This window comes from Felis catus, chromosome B4 (genome assembly GCF_018350175.1).
Source record: "Felis catus isolate Fca126 chromosome B4, F.catus_Fca126_mat1.0, whole genome shotgun sequence".
Taxonomy (NCBI): domain Eukaryota; kingdom Metazoa; phylum Chordata; class Mammalia; order Carnivora; family Felidae; genus Felis; species Felis catus.
The window spans coordinates 28,874,109-28,890,253 of NC_058374.1; the positions used below are offsets into that span (position 1 = coordinate 28,874,109).

At 33.5% G+C, this 16,145-nt stretch overlaps 1 protein-coding gene and 1 long non-coding RNA gene across 10 annotated transcripts in view; one reads left to right on the forward strand and one right to left on the reverse strand.

Moving 5' to 3' along the window:
- The window catches only part of ZEB1 (zinc finger E-box binding homeobox 1), a 199,337-nt gene that overhangs the window by 45,313 nt on the left and 137,879 nt on the right, over window positions 1-16,145 (forward strand). For 6 of the 8 annotated variants that reach the window (XR_006600410.1, XR_006600408.1, XR_006600407.1 and 3 more), the window contains one exon: window positions 14,601-14,742. The exons of the other annotated variants lie outside the window; for them this stretch is intronic. The gene's annotated coding sequence lies outside the window, so the exon portion shown is untranslated. The remainder of the gene's footprint in view (window positions 1-14,600; window positions 14,743-16,145) is intronic. 8 annotated transcript variants of the gene reach the window in all.
- Window positions 1-16,145, reverse strand: part of LOC111561297 — a 30,868-nt gene that overhangs the window by 12,433 nt on the left and 2,290 nt on the right. The window contains exons 1-2 of one of the 2 annotated variants that reach the window (XR_002743706.2): window positions 11,030-11,751; window positions 3,784-3,923 (exon numbers count right to left, since the gene is read on the reverse strand). This is a non-coding gene — a long non-coding RNA (uncharacterized LOC111561297). Of the gene's footprint in view, window positions 1-3,783; window positions 3,924-11,029; window positions 11,752-16,145 lie in introns of those variants that run through there. The other variant, XR_002743707.2, reaches the window with a different exon arrangement.

Below are 16,145 nucleotides of genomic sequence, written 5' to 3' on the forward strand. Positions count from 1 at the left end.
TGACAAAATTCTGACATCTCTCCCCTGCCTTATACACATTTGCATTGAGAATATAATTTAAGGTTGGCTATATTTTAGTATGCTTCAAGTGACTTTAAACATAATCTTTTTATTCTCTTTGTATTTGTTTCCTAGATATCCCTTGATTTGGACATCTGTGTCCTCTCAGATTTGTGATTAGTCATGTTAACTTTGGACAGGAGTGAAAGTAGTAGCTTATAGAGGTTAAAATAAAAACATTTCTGTTTGTCAGAGCTTATTTCAGTATTCTCATGGACACAGATAACTGGAAATTGGGTGTTGAAGCTCAGATATTAATAATATATTGTGATTTTTGTTGTCACACTTACAATTTTTGAGATTGACATAGTTTGTGTAATTTGTCTTGCTCAATTAGAGGTGTCAAAATGATGGTAACTGAATGTGACCATGTTTTTAACTATTTCCTAGAGCTTAATAATAAACATACAGGAATAGCACATGTGGCAAGCACCTAGCACAGCATCTGTCATTATGTAAGCGTTCAGATGTTGACAGTGAACTAAGATGGCAACATCTGTCCTTCAACCCATCTACCTAGTAATTCCAGTTTTTAGAGATTGTCTGTTATGTGCCATCCATTCAGCTAGGTGCCAGGGATAAAATGTCACAGTTAAAAACAGAGATTCTTTCTAACTGCTCTTGAACTTCCATGTAGATAGTAATTACAGTGTAGAAAAATTATGCAGACAAATATGAAATTGCAACTGGAACCAGTACTATGAAAGGGCAAAAGTCGCTATGAGAGTAGAAGCAATATGGTGGGTGTGTAAAGCACAGAACCCATACATTTACTTTTTAAAGTGAATTGATAACTTGTTTTAACTTTTAAAGTTTCTAATTCTATTTAAATGGGTATCTTCTAAGCAAGTGTGCAGAAAGACTTTTTGGAGAAATACATTTTTTATGCTGCTAGTCTATTTTCTTAGATTTCCAAAGAATTTACAAGAAAATAACATCAAGAATTTAGTCAACGTAGCATTCTTATGTGAGAATTTCAGTTAGAGGAGAGAATTCTTAGGGGATGTGTTATTTCAAGATTGAATAAAGTGAATGAGGACCCTGATTTCTTCAGCTGAATTTAAGTTAATTAAAGGATGTCAACCATAAAATAACTACTCTCCACTCTTAGCAACTGTTCCATTCTGTTATCAACCTAGTACAGGGATTTATTTATCACTCATTTACATCATTGAGTTGTTACATGTAGACATTTCTTAATGACAATATTTCCTTAATCAATTTTTATCCCTTTTTGAAAGAAAAGAATGTAAAATTTATGTTTCTTTTATAAATTTATTCTAACACATATATTCATTAAATTTTTGCAAATAAAAAGGAAGAGTATTTGGATGCCTAATAAATGTTTACACTTTTTCTATGGGACACAGAATCTCATCTAAGGCAAAGACACAAGTGATGTTTGAAGAATTATGAAGTTAGTTTTTTTATATGTTAGATCTGTCAATATTTTTAGTTTTTTAAATGTTTATTTTGAGAGAGAGAGAGCATGCATGAGCAGGGGGAGGGGAGGGACAGAGAGAGAGGTGAGAGAATCCCAAGCAGGCTCCATGCTGTTGAGCAGGGAGCCCCACATGGGGCTCCATCTAACAAAGAACCTTCAGATCATGACCTAAGCTGAAATCAAGAATCATGCACTTAACCAGCTGAACCACTCAGGCGCCCCATCTGTCAACATTTTTAAAGACTCTCATTGAAGACAAGCTTTTCTTTATTCATCTGATAGTATAAACAAATTGAATGCAATCTAGTATGCAATGAAAATTCAAAAAGCTTAGTTTTACAATAGAAATGATCTTTGCCTCATTTACTACTAAAATGTGTAAGCTATTTAAAGTATTCAATGAACATCTTTCTCAAATAGCAGAATCAAAATTAAGTCCATTGTTAACTTTTTACTTAAAATTATTATGTTGAATTTCATCTCTGCAGTGATGTCTAAATTTATTTTTTCCTGGATATATTCAAAAGAAGGTCGCCAAACTCAGTATTCTGATTTGAAGTTCCTAGCTCAAATACTTAGGCAATTCCACCTAACAATGCTAGAAGAAAGAAGTCCTTTCCACACCTCCCAGGAGTGTCTTGAGGGAATTGTACCTTTCTGGGTAACATGCCTTACAGCGCTCATGACATTACATTTTTTTGACAGCTCTTTTTGCTTCTATGCAGTTAGCTTTGATTGGTCTGTGATGTCAGCTGGATGAGCATTTAGCCATACAAAGATATTTTAAAAACATAGATAGGTATACATCACAGAATGAAGATGATACATTACATTTATTTTACTGAAATCAGTAAAAAACTGGCCCTTGTTTCTGAGCAAACAAAGGTCTACCAGTAGTTAATCAGTTTTTAATTCTATTAACAAACAATGCAGTATCTGCTTGAGCGCGTATGTCGTAATATGATGGCTCCTGTTTAGAATTTTGGAGCTACTACTGTCAGAAGAAATGGTGATTAACAATGGTATTGAATTGGAAGTTTGAGAAAGGAAAATTTTAATAAAAGTTACTGTTCATAGTTGTGAGAAGGAAAAGAACATTTTTCAATTCATTATATAAGGAAGAACCTTTTAAATGTGGAAAATAAAATGGAGTGCCTTCTAGAATTCATTCTTTTAAGAGTCTATGACAGAAGTTTGTAAAGAAGGAATTATAAGTATTATTTGGAAGAAATTTGTGGCACATCTTAAAAATTAATATAGTCATATAAGTGTATAAAATATGTGAAATAGATGTCAATAGCAATATTAAGCTACTATTTATGGTGAGAGCTTTACTAAATAAACAAGAGATAAAAGAGCCAATCCAATTCATTCATTCTATAAATTCTTACTGGCAAATGCTTTATGTCAGGCATGGCATTAGGCTTTGGAGATATAGTCATGAATAAGACAGATGGGACCATATAGTTTATACTGTCAGGGAAGATAGATATTAAACAAATAATGACAAAGTTTAGTGGCTTGTGACTTTATAAAAGCAAAGCAGTTCTTTCTTAAAGATACCTTGAGAATTGATTTCTAGTATGCTGATCATTTAATCAGCTTACTTCATGAAATAAAGTGATTCATTTTGACTTAAAAATTGAATAAAAATTCTTTGGGAATCAGTCTTAGAAATTGGTAGAGACTGAAATAGTCTTGATTTTTATGTAGCTTACTTAAAACAAACTATGGAAAGACCTTCAAGTTTTTGAGTACCAAGAAATGTGAATATAAGCAGAATAAACTCATAATGCCTCATGTATGTCATATACTATAGATCATTTAATCAAATTATCAAAGCAGTTTTACATGGAAAAATGTCAAAGTTGTAATGGTTAAGATGCTACACTCTAGAGTCAGACTGGTTGAATTTAAATATTAACCCTGGCATTTACAAGCTTTGCAATTTTAGGAAACTTGTATAACTCCTCTGATCTTCAGTTTCCTCATCTGTAAAATGGGGACAATAAGAGTACATACCTTATAGAAAAATTAATCGTTTGATGTGTCTAGAGCAATGTCTGGCACCTAGAAAGTACTTAAAGGCTCCACATGTTACAGTTAACAACAATAAGAACAATGATGAAATAATTTCCTCATATCAAAATGTCCTGCCTAATTCACCGTGTTGGGCCAACTGAAGTAATTTCAGAATGTTGGCTTAAATATATAGGTGTTACACTACAAAGAACTATTACCTTTATTACTGCTAAACAAAATGTCAGTGATAGTCTCACCCAAGTTTTGGGCCCTCTTTAGCAGCAATACAGCAATCACTCAAAGGCCTCCATAAATTGCATCTCCAGGACCAAGGTTGTCTCAGCCTTTAATCCAAGACTCAGTCCATCCCAGGCATCATGGAACTGATCTTTCTTGTCTAAGAAAAGAAGTAACAAAGATCTTATTTATCCCATGGGAGATGAGTCTAAACCAGATTAGAGTAAGTTTGAGGAGGAAATGACTATGTTGATACTAAGTATTTTTTCCATGCAGATATCTAAACAAAGAATTTCTTCCTATAATAGGTCTACAGTATATTTGTGACATTTGTAACCTTAATCCTTGTAGCACTACTTGTTACTTTACTTACATTAGAAAACAAATTTTCTTTCATAAAATGGTCATATAATTCATTACTACTCCTATATGTAATTTGTGAAAATATTTTTAAATTTATAAAAAAATATTTTTATGTCGACTTTCACTATGTCTTTTAGTTTGATATCCTAGAAAAATGTAAGAGTTAAATAATTTTTGCTGAGTAATTCTAGTTGGAAAATAACTTCAGGGTGAAATTTAATATGACCTTTTCTTTGATCTATGATTCTGTGACTTAAGTCTACATAGGTAAAAGGAGAATTTGTATATTTGTCGATTGATTCAGTTCTAATAAGTGCAAGCAGGTACTCTAATGAATTGTTTTCATATTAAATGTTTGAATTAAATCTAATGTATTTCATAACTGTGTTGTTTTTGTTTGTAATATGGGAATATTTTTCATTGTTAAGATGCTAGGTGAGAGAAAATTCTTTGAATGCTACAAGTGTGGTTTCCCATGACCATAGCTAGTTTAAGTACGATCAGTCATGAAGTGTCTGTTGAAAACTTACTAGCTATCTACCACTTGCTAGTTGAGAATTGATACCATAGTGTTATGGTATCCAAAGAATTATGCCATCATTCTGTTTAGGCCCTAGGAAGACTAGGGCTATGAAAAGAATACTTAGACAAGAAGCAGAAAATCTGAGAACTACTTCCTGTTCTGCCACATATATCTTAGATGTAAGAACCTATTAAAATTATGAGGACACTTAGCGTCTCAGTCTCTTTGCTAAATATATGTCATGTATATTTATGTGGGTGCGTATGCCTATATATGTATGTACACATCTGTATATATCCATCCCAAATTTTTGCACCAAATTGAAATGAAGAGCTAAGAATTCAATAAGTTTTTTAATGTCCCAATATAACAGAGTAAAAAATTATGTTCTGCATAATATCTTACATGATTCCTTCAAATGAAAATACAGTATTGATTTTTATGTATACTTTTTAGAATTTCTCAAATATTCTCACATATCTTTGACTCATTTTTACAAAAAAAAACAGTTTTAAATAGCTGCAGTGGTCATTTGCAGCTCTGACATTTGCAACATTATTAAGGCATGTCTAGTTCTATAGCATTATGAGTTCTCAGGTTAATTTTACTAACTCATTAAAAAGTATACTAAAGCATTTTAAGGGAAAAGAAATAAAGTATAATTTATGTGTACACATACAAACTTGTTTGCTTTACTAAATGATCTCACAGACTCACTTAAACATCATTCCCTCCTGCTAAAGAGGAGAGGACTGGTTGGGAGTGGCTAATTGGAGCACCATGATATTATTTAGTTCTGTGTTAGTGTTGTATAGGTCTGTGTCCTGACTGGTATTGAGTCAGGTGAATGTTGGTTAAAAAATGCCATATGTATATATACACGCATGCACACACGCTAACCATAAGAAGTTGTTTGGTATATTTATTGAACTACTAGGTGCTACTGTGGTCATAATTAGAATAATTTTTCATATAAAAAATCAAAGAATTAAAGTTGATGCCATTTTAAACTTAATAGAAGACTTAACACCTATATTGTGAGCTACTTCATTTTAAATGTTAAAATGTTGCAAGGATAACATTGAATGGAAACATTTTTTGGACAAGAATAACATTTAAATTTAAAAGTTATGTGGACGAGGGGTCTCTGGATGGCTTAGTGGGTTAAGTGTCCAACTTCAGTTCAGGTCATGATCTCACTGTTCGTGAGTTGGAGCCCCATGTCAGGCTCTGTGCTGACAGCTCAGAGCCTGGAGCCTGCTTCAGATTCTGTGTCTCCCTCTCTCTCTGCCCATCCCCCTTGTGCTCTGTCTCTGTCTCTGTCTCTCTCTCTCTCTCAAAAATAAATAAACATAAAATAAAAAAAATAAAAAAGTTACTTGGAGAAAATATTAAAGCAATCATATGAAAGCAGACTAAAATTTATTAAAAAATAAAATTAACAGAAAAAGCTTTTTTGGAGAATTTGCTTAACTGTAGCGTCATGTGGAAAAATGTCTTATATATCATTAAGCAGTTGTTAAAAATGAAGTCAAGAGCCAGCCAATTTAATAACCTAATTGCTGTGAAAATAAGGCCACAAGTCACAGTCACATCTTAAACTGTAGAATTCTTTCTGTAAAGGGAGATTAAGTGATGACTGCTGTTCCCTGATGGAAATGTTCAACGTGGCATGCATAAGGGCTGTACGGAAGTCTTACAAGCTGAAATGTGTTTTTGCCACATTTTACCCAGTAGAAATTCATCTAAAGTTTTAAGAGAAGCATATAAATCCAAATATCCCTGGGGATGTTGAACTTTCATCTGTCACTTACTTGAATACCTGAGTACCTATTTACTAAATATTAAAATACTATGCTTTCACAGTTAGCACAGTGAGGCTGTAACACGCTACATCCTGTTACTTAGCTGAGACCAGTCAGTCTCATTCAGAGAAGGAAATATCAATTGGTTAAAGAAGGGGTCATTCCAATAATGGAACAGTGTTTAAAAATGCAGACCCAAATAATATGTACTATTAAAATAAGAAGGCAGCAGCTTGAGTTTTTTGAGATACAGAAGAGGTAAGAAGATACCAAAATAAAATAATTTACCTTGCATTCATTCAGTGTCTCCTACAAAATGTAAATCTTTTGTTTGTTTGGGGGGCACAAGTTATTTTACTTTTCTGGAATTTTGTTTCCGAAAGTATTGTTGGGCTAGAATTAAACACGTTTTTCTGTACAGATACTTATATATCTGTAACAATATGAACAAGTCAGATTAATTTTAATTGTTTCTTTTGAGTATAATTGACATGCAATGTTACATTAGTTTCAAGTGTACAACATCCTGATTCAACAAGTTTATATACTATGCTGTGCTCACCTCAAGTGTAGCTACCCTCTGTCACCATGCAACACCATTACAATACCATCTACTATATATATTTTTTTAAGAAAAAAACTTTTGGTGACTCAATTGCCTGGGAAATGACCCTTTTTGGAGACCAGAGTGCTCATATTAGCTAAGGCAAACCCTTCTTGGTTGTCAGATACTCAGGAAAACAAATTCAGTGAGTCAGAACTTATCTTGGCTGAGCGCCTATTGTGTTTAATGGTGGATTTTGTTTTCATTATATGTTATTTTATTGAATATATCAAAAGTTCTATCAGAAATATGCTATTCTGTCTCTTTTACTGATGAGGAAACTGAGGTTCAGAGAGGCTGAGTGACTTTCCCAAGGTTGCACAGCTAATGTTTAAAGTGGTTTGTAGGCCAAGTAAGGCAAAGTATAGAAAGCATTCATTGCATTTTATAGTTAGAAGACCATTTGATGTTTCAGTGTAGAAGTGGGAGTAAAAGGCTGACTACATTGGTTTAATGGTGGGCGAGGACCTAGAAAATGATTAAAACAGGTATGGGCAACATTTTGGAGAATTCTGGCTGAGAGAGGAAGTAGAGGGCTCAAGTAGGTAATTTGGGATGAAAAGGAAAGGTGGAAGGTTTGGAAGACACAGCTGGGGAGTTTGCAGACGGGCAAATGGGAAAAATTAATTTTAAAATGAATCTTTTAAAATGTGGGCACATCTGTTGCAGGACAGGCTGTCCTGTCTTTTGCCTCCTTGCTTTGTATAGGTCATGAATGTTTGGTATGTGGAAAGGTAGTAAATAATAGTTCTATTCTTACTTACACTAGAAAATATTTAGCTTACTAGGTGATGTTTCTGGGGGGCTGGATTTTAAGAATTTACTGTTAAAATTTTCAAGCATACACAAAAGAAGAGAGACTAGTGTAATAAATGCCCCCTATCTGTGGCCCAACTTTAACAATTAACCAAATTTTGCCACATTTGCTTCATCTACTTCCTCTTTTTTCCTTAACTGTTTTAAGATAGATCCTGTGTCTTAACTCTTTTTACTTCTACATTTTCCAGCATGCGCTTCTTTAAAGACATTTTTCTTACATAACCAGAATATGTTTCTGACATCAAACAAAATTAATAATTACTTATTACCTGATATTATCTCCCTATTCAGTTTCCTCCACTTGTGATTCAAAATGTTATATTACATTTGGGGTGCCAAATGCAAACACAAGATCCAGATAGCATTTGGTTGGTAGGACTGCTCTGTAATTAAAATTCCTTTTCTTCCCCACTACCTGTTTGCCTCCCTTTCCCCTTTAACCTCCCTCACCCATTTACTTCTCTCCTTCTCTTCCCCTTCCTTTCCTGTCCATGACTTATTAAAGAAACTTTGTAAGCTTGCCCATATAATATCCCCATTCTTGATTTTTCTGTCAGCTTCCCCAGTTAACTTATTTCTCTAACCTCTAAATTGCCTGCATTTAGCAGTTAGCTCAAAATACTTCATTAGATTCAGGCTCAGGTTTTATTTTGATGCTGGATGGAAGGTGGACAGGAATACTTCAAACATGGGACTTTTTCTTCACACTGCATCACATCAGGGAGCACGTAGTGTCTGTCTGTCACGCTCTTAGTGATGCTGAAATTGGTCAGTGGTAACAGCCCATTCTCTCCAAGAGAGGTTTCCATCAACCTCTCCTCTCATTGTTTCATCTCTTGCTGATTGTTCTGTGAATCAATTCTATCATTAGGGTTTGCAAGATAATGAATTTTTAATCTGCTACCCCTTCCACAGTTATTAGTGGAACTTCTATAAAGAAGAAATTTCTCTCGTAAACTGTGGCTTTTGTATTTCCTGACATAGTTCATCCCAGAAAGAAACCTGGGTCTTAAATGCCTAGTTTAATACCGAAGAGTAACTTTGGGTACAAGGAGCACATAGCACTTAAGTGCCCATGTAATTGTAGGATTTTTATAGAGCAAAAGTATTTCTTAACGTGATTTTCATGAACATTGTCATTATTAGGATAACACTGTGTAATCAACATGTTCAGTGTTGGCCAGATTGGAATTGGGGACCTTTTGCTGGTCCTGTCTGGTCAGATACACTGCTTTGTGTTAAGTCATGGATCATTAGTTGAACTTCAAGGAAAAGGAAGCTTTATTAAGTCAGCAAACTAAACAGTATCACCTAGCAGAATAGCAGCATAGGTGGGGATGATTTTATATTTCTACCGTCATAAATTCAAGAGTGAAAGTCATCATTTTTCTTATTAGTTTATTCAGCAACCACCATTAACTTCATTTTTACTTAACATTGTCCATGGACAGAACCTGAAGAAGAAGAAATAAAACCAAAATATTTCATTTTTAGATGACATGATTGATTAGGAAAATTCATGGCTGTCAGCTTTAAAACCATTTATGAACGATAAAAATTTAATAAAGTATACAATACACTGTATCTTTACATCAGTAATAATGAAAATAATGTGAAAAGACCCAACTCAGAATTGCAACAAACAAAATATAATACTTAGCAATTAATTTGAGAAAGATGTTAGACCTTTAGAAAGAAATCATTAACATATTAAAAACATTTAAGATGAAATAAATGGAGAGAAACTTTCTGAATCATGAGAATATTGGCAAATTGGCTATAATTTATAGGCTTCTGGGTTTGCTTCTGACTTTCAAGATTCCTAGTGATTTATTTTATAGTGATTCTACAGTGAGGGGAAGTCTCACCCCTACACCCCTACTATGTATCAGAAATCTTTTAAAGCAACAGTCTAAAACAGTGGAGTGATGCAGGGATGATAGGTAACTCAGGTATTACAAGAGACCTCTCTGCCCCCTAGAGATTTAAATATAAACTTTCCTTGACCCTGGCTTTCTGGTCAGTGAGAGTTAAGAGAAATGCCCTTCATCCGTGACTTACTCAAATTTCTGGGCCTGATCAATGCACCTCATGTCTCTTGTTTCTGCTTGGTATGCCACCCTGGTTTCTGCCAGCATCAATACAGTTGTGAAATCAACCCCTTTTAACTTGTTTCAAACATCTAGCAGCTTGTGAGTTTAGAAACTCTTGAGTAGGTGATGGAACCAACAGATTGTTTTTCTTAGTCTTTGAGCAAAACATTGCTGTCCATAACCATGCCCTCCTAACTTAGACACTTTCCTAAATTAATTCAGTTTTTTTCTTAACAGGAATTCTGAAGATTAAGCCTTTCTTTCATTTTGTAAAACATGCATCACTGGAGCATTATTAGGAATCCACAATCAGTTCCATCTACATATAACAACTGAATATATGATAAAATATTCTTTCCTATTGGAGAAGCCACTCCAGTGAGGATATTCACTCAATGATATTAGATAGTAGTCTTCAGTGGTATAGCCGCAAAACTGATTAGACCAAAAAAAAAAGAAAAAAAATGTTTCATCCATACTTTATACAGCCATTGGAATTAAAAAGCATAGAAAATACCTTTACATTTCTTATTTGATGCATTAGTAGAACTCACCAAGGTGCAAAGATATACTGGAATATCTAAAAAAATTGTAGGAAATCTCTACATCAAAAGTTATAAGGAAAATGACAATAGTTTTAACAATTTTATATTATTGCACAATGTGCTAATTTAGACATCAAGATCCTAATATGTAAATGAGAAAAAATATGCCAAGTTAAGAATATGAAAATAAATATGAATAATAAATGCAAGGAAAAATATGTACCCATATGCTTATCACTAAGTCACAAGTTAAAATGACTTTGCACAGTTTTTACTTTGTATTAAAGGAGCTAAAATTTTTAGAAAGAAATCTAATATTGGCAACATAAACAGTGATACCAGACTCTTTTAGAAAATAATGCCAGGAGTTATGCTGAGAATCACAGCAATGTTCAGATTATTTCACTCAGTAGGAATTTAGGAAATAAATATTGTGCTAATTATAAATCATAGATATAGAGAAAAATGCTTTTAGGGACTAATTATAGAACATCAATGTAAAGTATCATGTTACCTTTAATTATTTTTGAAGACTCTAGAACAACTGTCCAATAGAACTTTCTGTGCTGATGAGAAGTTGTATAATTTGCACTGTCCAATGCGGTATCCATTAGCCACATGTAGCCACTGAGCACTTGAAATGTGACTAGGGCAACTGAGGAACTGAAATTTAAATTTTATTTAACATTAATTATGCTTCAATACTCACATAGGTTTAGTGGCCATGGTATTGGACAGTGAAGCTTTAGAAATATGGAGAAATGTTAGGTGAAAATAGTAAGTTTATGTGATGTAATTACAAATATGTAAATACCTGTATGTACATAAAGAAAGTGATATTTACAATTAAAATATTTATGTTAGGATTGAAGGAAATGGGTGATTTTTTTAAACGCTGATTAAAAGATCAGGTGAAAATAATAAAGCATTCCAGCACTGTGCTACTCAATATGGTAGCCACTAGCCTGGTGTGGCAATTTTAATTTAAAGTAAGTAAAATTAAGAAGCCAGTTCTTCAGTCACACTAGCCACATTTCAAGTGTTTGATAGCACACATGGCTAACGTTTACCACTTAGAGGAGATACAGAACATTTCTAGCATGGCAGAAAATTCTGTCCTATCGTTCCACAGAACTGATAAAAGGAATGTACCGGAACAAGTCATTGATTATTTATTAGTAATTTCTGTGGGCATAGATGAATTAAAACTTTTTTTTTAAGTTTTAAAAGTTTTTTTAAAAGTTTTAAAAACTTTTTTTATCACTTTTTTTTCTTTTCAAAATTTTATTTAAATATAGTAAATACATAGTCTAATACTGGTTCCAGGAGTAGAATTTAGTGATTTACCACTTAATAGCACCCAGTGGTGCCCTCCTTAATGGCCCTCCTTAATGCCATCATAAGTGCCCTCCTTAATGCCCATCACCCATTTAGCCCATTCCCCCACACCTGCCTCCTTCAGCCCTCAGTTTGTTCTCTAATTTTACTAGTCTGTATGGTTTGCTTCCCTCTCTCTTTTTTTCCCCTTCCCATTTGTTCATCTGTTTTGTTTCTTAAATTCCACATACGAATGAAGACCGTACACCCATAACTTTGATCAGCATTTGGTAAAGTATGGACTGAAAACCAGTCCTGATTATACCAGTCCATGATTAAATGCTTACTCTCAATTGTGTACTTGTTTAGAAGCTTTTATAGCAATAATGTGATAGTTCTCTGTGATCCAAGAACATCACCTGTCTTAATCTCATTGAACATTAGATTGATCTGGTTATCAGTGAAGCTGCCTGTAGAGTTCTGTGTAGTAAGATCTGAGTATTAGTTGTGAGCAGTAATCTATGGGCATGGGTCCACCCACAATGACAATTAAAACAGTTCTTTACTACAGGCAGTCTGAGAAACATTGGTAAAGATGAAGCAGAGAAGGTGGGTTGCTCAGGGGAGTTTTGTAAAGAGCTTAAATTGGTTGTTAGTATAGTTTAATATACACTTGCAAGTGAGATTAAAAATTGAACACTACATCTCTGATTGCTTCATCCTTCGTGCTAGTAGAAATAAGGCAAGTGATTCATTCTTCAACAGTGTAAATAAGGACTTTAAGGAGTTCCTCCTAGTCAGTGCCTCTATTTGGGGAACTTGTTTCCTGTTTTCCTCCTGGGGGTGGTGGGGATTCAACCAGCTAGCACAATCTTTGCCTTTTGGCAAAATTTCCAACTTCATATTTTCCTTTACCCCTTCTAAACTCCTTTTGGCATATTGTTATGCTTAAGTTCTTTGTAACTTTTTTCATCTCTTTCCCACAAAGTTAGTTTCAAAGGCTTACAAAATGTCCAAAACGAGAAAATTGTTTTACACTAAGTGAACTTCTAAAGTTTTGTTTTAAAATTTCCTTTTTTCACACTTAAGTTTGATTGATTCCCTGACATAAGATATTAAACTGAATTATTTGTGAAATGTGGAAAGCTTTTTATTACTATAATTAAGGCATAATCTGTCAGCTAAAGCATTGTTTTAATGATACAGGGTAAGCATAATCCTGGATTTACTACCTGTTTCTTATTGTGGTTTTGGTTGTACACTAAATGGCTGCCTTTTCCCTGAAATGAAGTGCCCCATATGGGCTGTCCAGTTTGTTTTGAGGACCAATTCTACATTTGTAGAATTTGGGGTCAAATGGAATCAAGTACTCTGTGATAGTTGTTCGCCTGATTCCTAGTGACCTTGCATTTTGGAATAAAACACATATGCATACTCAGTCCTTCATCGATACGATTGATTAATCTGTTACTGATTTTAGCATTTCTTCCTTTTCTTCCTAATTTATCAGTTTGGAAAGAGTTAGAAAACACTTGAAGGAAATCAATCTCTGTTTTTAATAATAGTCTATAAGTTACAGAAAAATAAAGTGTTCAGCATTTCTTGTTTAAATTTTGAGTTTTCTGAGACATATTTACTTAAAATATATGACTATCATATAGATAAATATGGCATATATCATAAAGAGTGGCATCTTCTGATTTCATTTTAATATTATAATGATTTGCTTTACTTAGGCACAATTATAGATATAGATAACCATATTATCACTTGGGTTATCTTCAAAAGATTAAATAAATACATTAAGAAATATATTAATAATATATCTATATTAATATTATTATTCAGTTTGATATTTGGCAATATATTTTTAAGGTACAGTGTGCGATTTCCTGATCTGAACAAAATATTCCATTTCTTTTTAGGAGTTTGGGTTATAGTAATCAATTTACAGCATTTTCTCCTAAATGTATTAAGGTGCAACATTTTAAAAACATTATGTTCTTAAGTTATTTGTTATGTAATTAGGGGTTTATGTTGCTAATATTATTTTTATATAACACATTTCTGATTCTTCAGAATAGTTGTAGGCTTCTAATTGTTTTATGCAACTTTCAACCTTGAGAATGTTGACTAATTGGTTAATATTTTTTCTATTCAAAATTTTTTAGCGCTTTTTATGTTTTAGGAACTATTTAATAAGGTTCTTCAAATAATCAGTGTTTTAAAAAAAAAGCCAAAACCCTTTTCCTCTTGGAGCTTACATTCTCATAGATTGCTTCATATATGATTCTGTGGAATTTAACACCAAGGGCTAGTTTTCTGTTGTCAGGAAATGCATTATGTCATTATTAGGTAATATAGAGGTATAGAAGAAGGGTAAAATTCCTTCTAGTTCAATGAGTCTGATTCATTGTTCTTCAGTGAATTTAGTTTTATTTATTTTAATGGAACTTCTATAACTATGATCATTTGGCAGCCCAGAATTTTTCTGTATTTTTCTCAACTTCCCAACTGGTAGTTCAGTACTGGGGTAGAAATTAAAGTACCCACTTAAGGTTTTGGGTTTATGGAGTGATGTTTGAAGCATGAAATATTCTTTAGGGAAGATACTCCTTTTTTTTGAAAGAAGGGAAGGTGGTTTTGGAATACTCATGATTTTATCTCATTTGTTTTTTTCAGAACCTAAATTTTGTAGCATAGGTAGATAAACTTGAACCAAATGGTATGATCTCAGTATAATATTTTACTCTTCTCTCCTCCTTCAGGAAAATCTTTAACTTCCACCACAAGAAGATTAAAAAGAGGTCCCTCCTGCACCAAGAAAGATCTGCAGATCTTTTTCAGTGTTCTTGGAGGTGTGGGGTGTGAGAACTTGATCAGTTTGTGCAACCACCTTGTTCTCTAAAGGTAAGCACTGTGTAGTGAGTGCACACTCATGGGCCCACGCTCCTAATGCAGGTCTGGTTTTGGAATGCTCCATTGAGGGTTTGAGGCCATCAGACTGCCTCGTAGAAGAATGGCCTAGGCAGCCACTTGTGGGCAAGACGTCACACACATCCATCAAGAGATGGTTTTCCTTGGTTAGAAGTAAAGCATGTCCTAGAGATGTATGGGTGTATTTTTTGTTTATTTTTTTTAAAAATCCCAATTACAGTAAAATTTGTGTCCAGTTCAGCCTGCATTTAAATCAGTTTAATAACTGCTGTGGTTGATCCCTCATCAAGAACTCTTCTTGGTTATCTTGAGATTTACGTTTAAGAATTTTGAAGCAATGACAGCCTTTAAGCATTCTGGTGACTTAATAGATTAAATTGATAAAACCTGCTCTGAAGAGTTGCTTTTTCATGATCTTTTTGAAACGATCTCTTAACCTTTACTTCAGAGAAGGTCCTTTAAGCCATTTTTAAATCTGTATTAAGCTTCAGAAAATATGGAAGCAAAGATCTTCTTAATCTTTAATAAGCATATGAACATAAAATTGCTGATCCTAATTGAAAAAAAAATTACTTTTAAAATCAGCAGCTTTCTTCCTAGCTTGCACCTTTTTTCTGTCTTTAGGAAATGAAGCCATATACATTGGTTCCATGAGGGAAACCTCACAAAGGGTAAATAAATTAATGTCTCACCTTTACTTTTAAACTCTAATATCAGAAAACTTTATTGGTCTATTGTACAATGTATTGATGCCTCTCAGAAAGACCAGTCCTAAGTAAAATTGTCATTTGAATACCATGCATTGACTATGAAGGAGAACCAGAGAATGTCGATCTTCAAAATGTCAAGATTAAAAGTAGGTTAATATTAAATAATAATTTTGGCTGTCACCAAGAGACTAAACGTCGAGCAAAACATTTCAGATTACAGTCACTGGATACTATGGTATCGACAGTGAGGATTTAAAGTGCTGGTGAAGACATTACTTGGTCCATATCTAGTTTTATTCATTATTTTTTCCTTAAAGCTTTTAAAGTGATCTTGGAAGCCTTAGTTCTGAAAGATATGTACTATTCACGAAGCACTTAAGTTTGGGAAAAGTCTGCTGATTTTTGTCTGGCAGCCTTCTCTTTGGTTTATGATACATTTTATCGCCTTTTCAAAATCCTTGTTCTTCCTATATATGAATAGTAAAAGATATTAAGGAGGGAAACAACCTTTGTTTTTGCTGTTAGAATGGGGAAAAAAATGCAACAGAGACCTTTTTTGAAAAAGACTTGAGATCCAGTTTACTGTTTTATATGAAAATAGTTGAGGAATTAGAATTAGTCTTGCTTATTGTAACTATAGGCAACTTTAAAAGATTTAAATCTTCA